This window comes from Gigantopelta aegis, chromosome 12 (genome assembly GCF_016097555.1).
Source record: "Gigantopelta aegis isolate Gae_Host chromosome 12, Gae_host_genome, whole genome shotgun sequence".
NCBI lineage: Eukaryota > Metazoa > Mollusca > Gastropoda > Neomphalida > Peltospiridae > Gigantopelta > Gigantopelta aegis.
Genome location: NC_054710.1, coordinates 9,039,919 through 9,047,357, shown reverse-complemented (window position 1 = coordinate 9,047,357; position 7,439 = coordinate 9,039,919). Strand labels below are relative to the sequence as shown.

Sequence of the window (7,439 nt, the reverse complement as noted above, 5' to 3'; positions counted from 1 at the left end):
ACATACTGGTATATAATATATTTACATAACAGTATCCAATTTACTAAGATGCTATTGTCGAATTAGCTCAAATGTCATTGCCAATTTGCTTTTAAGAATTTGCAACTGGTCTAATAGAATTACTAAATGAAACAAACGTTTGTTTGTTTGTTTGTTTATTTGTTTGTTTGTTTATTTGTTTGTTTGTTTACTTATTTATTTATCATTAATTCAGTCATTCGTTCGTACGTTCGTTCGTTCGTTCGTTCGACCGGCCTCGGTGGCGTCGTGGCAGGCCATCGGTCTACAGGCTGGTAGGTACTGGGTTCGGATCCCAGTCGAGGCATGGGATTTTTAATCGAGATACCGACTCCAAACCCTGAGTGAGTGCTCCACAGGTCTCAATGGGTAAGGTGTAAACCACTTGCACCGACTAGTGATCCATAACTAGTTCAACAAAGGCCATGGTTTGTGCTATCCTGCCTGTGGGAAGCGCAAATAAAAGATCCCTTGCTGCCTGTCGTAAAAGAGTAGCCTATGTGGCGACAGCGGGTTTCCTCTAAAAAATATGTGTGGTCCTTAACCATATGTCTGACGCCATATAACCGTAAATAAAATGTGTTGAGTGCGTCGTTAAATAAAACACTTCTTTCTTTCGTTCGTTCGTTCGTTCGTTCGTTCGTTCATTCATAAATCCAACAACAACAAGAATAAATGACGATATATATTTACTAAATTATGATCCTCTAAAGTAAAACAAACAACAAAATTTAGCTTTAATTGTTTGGTAGAGTAGACAATTCACTGGCAATCCTTCTCAAACTCGTACAATTTGAATCACTATATTTAAAGTGACTACCCATGGTTACTTTGAAATAAGTATCAATTCTGTTTGCTACAAAATGCATTTTGAGTTATTAAACACACACGCTGGGACGATCAGAAGGACACTAGATTCGTCAAATGTCATAATTAACAGGACCGTAGAAATCGGGGACGGAGGAGTTGATGGGCGAGAGGGGGGGGGGGGGGGGGGGGGCGTCGGTATAAATCACCCTACTCCATTATATCTATATATCTATATTTGTCTCTCTGTCTTAACAGTCTTTGTTTATATATGTCTAGCTCTATCTATTTCTCTCTATCTATGTATATCTGCGTCTATTTATCTATCTATCTGTGTATCTATCTATCTATCTATCTGTGTATCTATCTATCTATCTGTCTGTCTGTCTGTCTGTCTGTCTGTCTGTCTATCTATCTGTCTCTCTATCTGTGTATCTATCTGTGTATCTATCTCTATCTATTTATCCATCTATCCATCTATCCATCCATCCATCCATCCATCCATCTGTCTGTCTGTCTGTATGTCTGTCTTTCTATTTGGTTACCTGTATAGCTGTCTGTCTATCTCTGTCTATTTGTATCTGTATATTTGTCTGTCTATCTATGTAGACACTATATTTATCTATCGATATGCCTGTCTGCCTGTATGTCAGCCTGTATATATATTTGTCTCTTCCTAGCTGTCTGCCTGTCCTTCTGTCTCTCTCTATCCCTCTATCTATCTATCTATCTCTGAATCTATCTCTATCTATCTATCTATCTACCTACTTAACTACTTATCTATCTATCTATCTATCTATCTATCTATCTATCTATCTATCTATCTATCTATCTATCTATCTATCTATCTATCTCTCTAACTATACTTATTGTATCTAATCAAGAAGATGTAAGTAATTTCTGTCTATCTATCTACCTCTATAGAACTAACAGCAATACCGCTTTCCCCCTACCCAGCTTTGGTGTCTCCCCTCACCCTTTTATTTAACCCATTACTTACCAGCACACTACTTCACACATAGAATGTTCCTACAGCATTACTACCAGTACATCTTAATTCAAGCTAAGAAGATGTAAGTAATTTGTGATTTAACAGCATTACTTACCAATACATCTTACACTACCTACCAGCAGCTATAGAATCGTTCCTTTTATTTAACAGCATTACTTACCAGTACATCTTACACTACCTACCAGCAGCTATAGAATCGTTCCTTTTATTTAACAGCATTACTTACCAGTACATCTTACACTACCTACCAGCAGCTATAGAATCGTTCTTTTATTTCCTTTTATCTTACACTACCTACAGCATTAGAACTTAACCAGTACTTACCAGCACATCTTACACTACCTACCAGCAGCTATAGAATCGTTCCTTTTATTTAACAGCATTAACCAGCTACCAGCAGCTATACTTTTATTTACCATTACTTACCAGTACATCTTACACTACCTACCAGCAGCTATAGAATCGTTCCTTTTATTTAACAGCATTAACCAGCACTACTATACCAGCAGCTATATCGTTCCCAGCATTACTACCAATACATCTTACACTACCTACCAGCAGCTATAGAATCGTTCCTTTTATTTAACAGCATTACTTACCAGTACATCTTACACTACCTACCAGCAGCTATAGAATCGTTCCTTTTATTTAACAGCATTACTTACCAGTACATCTTACACTACCTACCAGCAGCTATAGAATCGTTCCTTTTATTTAACAGCATTACTTACCAATACATCTTACACTACCTACCAGCAGCTATAGAATCGTTCCTTTTATTTAACAGCATTACTTACCAGTACATCTTACACTACCTACCAGCAGCTATAGAATCGTTCCTTTTATTTCAACTATACAACTACAGCATGTTTTATATTATTACGGTTTGGAATGGCTATTAGCATAGGCGTACGAGCTCCCATTTTGTAGGGGGGCGGGGGAGGGGGGGGGGGCAGTCTGGCTTTTGCCCGTATTAAACGAAAATGCCCGAACAACATTTGTTCATATTAGCCTTACTCCCAAACAGCTATATAAGGTTGTAAACGAATCATTACTCATGTTTACATGGATTACAACTAATTTTGAGGGTAGAATGATGGAAATACATGGTACAAATGTCTCAGTTTAGCACATTTTGCCTGAATAACTGTATACTGTTTGCCCGAATTTGAGGTTTTTGCTCTTGCACTTGGGGCGGGGCTATTTGCCAGTCCGCCCCCCCCCCCCCCCCCCCCCCCCCGCGCACCCTGTCTCGTATGGCTTATGGGTATTCGTGTTTTCGTCTACAGAAATCTTTATATTCCACCCGCTCACCTCAGTCATCTTATCGATCTAAAATATATAAAACAACAACAACAAGAAACCAACAAAACAAAACCCGCTAATATTTTAATATACGACATGTATATATGTTTTTCGTGGTTCGATTAATTTGGTAAATATATATAAAATTATCATTTCTATGAAAATCCAATATGTTTCAGGTAGACCCGGTGTTTATGTGAAACTAATAAAGTACGTACCTAATATAAAACAAAATTGTACACGAAAATATATCTCACCTCGACCACAATGATATATTTGAATTACATTCAAGATGACGAATATTCGAAACAAAACTGGTAAGCTCCGCTTTTTTTTCTCGGCCATTTTGTGAAATGACTTAGGTGGTTTATAGCATTATACAATTGTGAGCATTGCTGTTAATTCAACGATTAAGTAAAATAATATACATTTTAGATTTAGTGAGATGCTGCATTTGTGGAGTGCACCCCCTAGGTCTTCTCTTCCCCGCCTTCTCTTCCCCGCTCTTCCCCCCCAAATCCTCAAAACCACCAATAGATAGTCTAAATTAATAAATAAAAATATTATTAGTTTTCTCTTTCGTTTTTATTATTCCTTTTCATTTTCCTATAGCTTACTTTTATATTATTTAACTAATGTTCTAGTTAAAACATGCATATTATTTCAAAAGAATTGCTGTCAGTCATATTATTTATTAGGAAACTACCTCGTAAGTGGGAAACGTATGTACAATTTCTTTTATACTGGTATGTGACCGGTTTGGTTATCGCAATATTAAAATTTGGGATCCATGTTCAGTTGTTTTGAAAAAAAATCAAAAACTTAAATCTAGAATTATTTGATACATATAATTTAAATAGTTCACTGTATATAAAATATACATTCGTCGTTTAATAGTATTTAAAAAATGGGTTTTGTCATAAATTTATATCATTTATGCGAAATAAAGTGAGAATTTTGTTTTTAGAATTAAGAAATTTGATTTCAGTTAGTTTTATTAAATTCTGTTTTATGCTATAATTTTGTTTATTTTTTAAGACAATAACGTGTATATTTAAACTCCTGTTATTACCAATCATTTGTTAAAACTTATATGGAAATAACTTTATAAATTCGAGATTTTATTCGTATTTTGCCAACTTTTAAGTTTACCACGGAAATTATATATATATATATATATATATTAACCAAATATAAAATAAAAAATATAACCATAGCGACATCACATAGATGAATAATTTTGAAAAAACAATCGTGTCAAAAAGGATTTGTTAAGGATCATGTTATAATAAATATCTGTCATAAAATATTTATTTGCATGATCTAGGTTTACCTCCCCAGAATAATCATAATGGCGTAAAACAAAATGCATTTTTAAAAATTAAATTTTGTTGAACATTTTTTAAATCACTATTTCTTACCATTTTTATTATAAAAATAGTGGTATTGAAATTAATACATTAGTTTACGATTTTTCTTTATTGCTAGTATCATTTTCTTTTCGAATATTAGAACGAAATCTTTTAGTGCATGCGTATTATTATAGGTTTCACGTACATGAATATAAATAAGAGATTCTAATAAATGGGGAAACCTATGCGTTTTTAATTAACCTTTTTGTTTTATAATCAATACAGTTCATTTTAAAAGCTGAGGTTTTCCCACCCAGTTATCTTTGTCCGCCAAATGCAAAAGGTTTCTCGCAATATGAAATAAGTGTAATTGTGACGTTATAAGAGACGTTATCAGTAAAAATTTACAATGTCTGAAATGTTTTATTAAAATATTATTTTACACATTTCATTTACAAATAATGTCTATGAACACGAAGGCGGGAGTCAAAATGCAGTAAAACAAACTCCAAAATACATTAAAGGCAACAGAAACTTCAAAATATAATTTAAAATATATTCTAAAATAAATTAAAACATCTTAAATCTTTTTTATCAATAAGGAGTATTAAATTAATATATATTAATTTAATACTCCTTATATATATATATATATATATATATATATATATATATATATATATATATATATATTAATACATGTATTAGTGTAAAGAACAAACTGTATCCAAAGTTTGTACTATCAAGGCTTAAAATCGCATTGAGTTATATAACTTCTGAATGCTTGCAAATATATTTTATCATTTTTGAAATTCCATTAGTGACTTATTTCATTATTATAACATATAAAAATCTGTTAAAATGAAATAGATAAAATAGATTAGTGACTTTAACATTTATTATTAAGATTTGTATTACTATATATACAGTTAAATGTTTTGTTGAACTTTTACACATTTTAAATATCTATTTTAACATTATTTTATTACTTGTATTTTTGTATAGTTATACATATGTGCTCAGTTACTATCAATATAACTGTAGCAAAATTAAATAGCGACCACTTTAACAACAAAATAGTAAACAAAGATTTACCATAATTATTATAAATGACTAATCAAAAATTCTGAAAGATATAAATTAAAATATTTCATAAATTTTGTTACACAAGAAAATAAAAATATATTATTACTATTATTATTATTTATAATATTATCATTATAGTTTTATATTTACTTTTTATACTGGTATGTTATTAGCATGATAACATAATAATAATAAAAGTAGTAGTAGTGACGATAATAATAATAATAATAATAATAATAATAATAATAGTAGTGATAATAATAGTAGTAGTGATAATAATAGTAGTAGTGACAATGATAATAATAATAATAATAATAATAATAATAATAATAATAATAATAATAATAATAATATCCTGTTATATGGTATTACAAAATAAAAACTGTTTTTATAAATAATATGAAAACTAACAAATATGTTACAAGATTTTTTGGCTTTTTTTTTTAACTGGTTATGTATTGAATTTTTGTGCTGTTTTCTTTTGAAAAAAGTGTATATTTTATAATTTTTACAGCAAGATTCATTATTTAGAATATTAACATTAACAATAATTGTAATGATTATTATAAATGTCGTTTTCTAACTTTAATGAAAGGTTAGTACTTGAAAAATTGAAATCTTTCTTCGAGAGAAAAATGTTACATAAATCGTTTGCAAAGCTTCAATACATTAAAGCAAAATAAACTAAAATCTTGACTAATGAGTATATTATTATTAATTTAACTTGCCGCTATGCACCGAATGTCCATCTCCGGAATTTTTGCCCAGGATAGAAATTCATTGATATTAGAAACATATACAACATACCTATATTTATAAATATAAGAAACTTATATACAACTTGGAATAGCTATATTTGCCACTCAGATTACAACTAAATGTATACAATTAAGCTCGAGGTTCTCTCGCTTTATCAACTAAATAAACCAAATCTGTTACTGTTTGACAACGAAATAATTTCTTTCACCTCTGGTATGACGTCATTCGTGACAATTCGATCGTCCATTCCATTTTGTTTCTTCTTCTCTTTCCCAAGAGCACAAATCGATAAGAGAAACCTGACGTCAGCATATTATCTATCACACGCAGTTCGAACACAGCCCGAAAAGGATGATGCGGACTACTTCGCGACGCGGAGGAGACAGGCGACGCCTTTGAGTAAATAATCCAAGAATAAGATTGCAATTGGTCGCCTGAGAACACCACATGTCACGTGACCTTTACTTCTTCCTCTGTAAAGCACTCCGGGGAACCCTGTTATGCCGGAATTAAAGATAAAGCCGACCCATCTCGGTAGTGTAGTGGTTGAATGATCCATAAGAAATATGGCTGGTAGATACTGGGTTCGTATCTCGGTACCGGATCCAATTTTTGTAGGGGAGGGGGCTGGTTGGTCTTTACCCGAATTAAACGAAAAAGCCCGAATCTGGATAACAACATTTATTAATATTAGCATTACTACTAAACAGCTATATTGTGTTGCAAACGAATCACTACATTTTGGGGTTGTTTTTTGTTTTTTTTACATGGATTACAACTAATTTGAGGGAGGAATGATGGAAATACATGGTAAAAAGATCTCAAGTTAGCACATTTTTCCCGAATATCTGTATCATGTTTGCCCGAATTTGAGGTTTTGCTCCAGCACTAGGGTTCAGTTGCCCCCCCCCCCCCCCACACACACACACTGTCTCGTCTGCTTATGCCAGATTCCACTACAAGGTCATTACATTAACCCCGATTCTGGACAGCTATCCAAGAGAGAAAGCTGAAGCATGTGCCCAGGACAGCGTACATGAACCACAAGCGAAGATAAGCATGAAAGTAAATTATAAAAATTATTTTAAAAATAATCCCCC

General features: G+C 32.3%; 1 long non-coding RNA gene across 1 annotated transcript in view; it reads right to left on the bottom strand.

Annotated features, from left to right (window-relative positions):
- The window catches only part of LOC121386953, a 100,389-nt gene extending 93,291 nt beyond the window's left edge, over nucleotides 1-7,098 (bottom strand). The window contains exon 1 of the long non-coding RNA XR_005959746.1: nucleotides 6,548-7,098. This is a non-coding gene — a long non-coding RNA (uncharacterized LOC121386953). The remainder of the gene's footprint in view (nucleotides 1-6,547) is intronic.
- Between the last annotated feature and the right edge of the window lie 341 nt (nucleotides 7,099-7,439).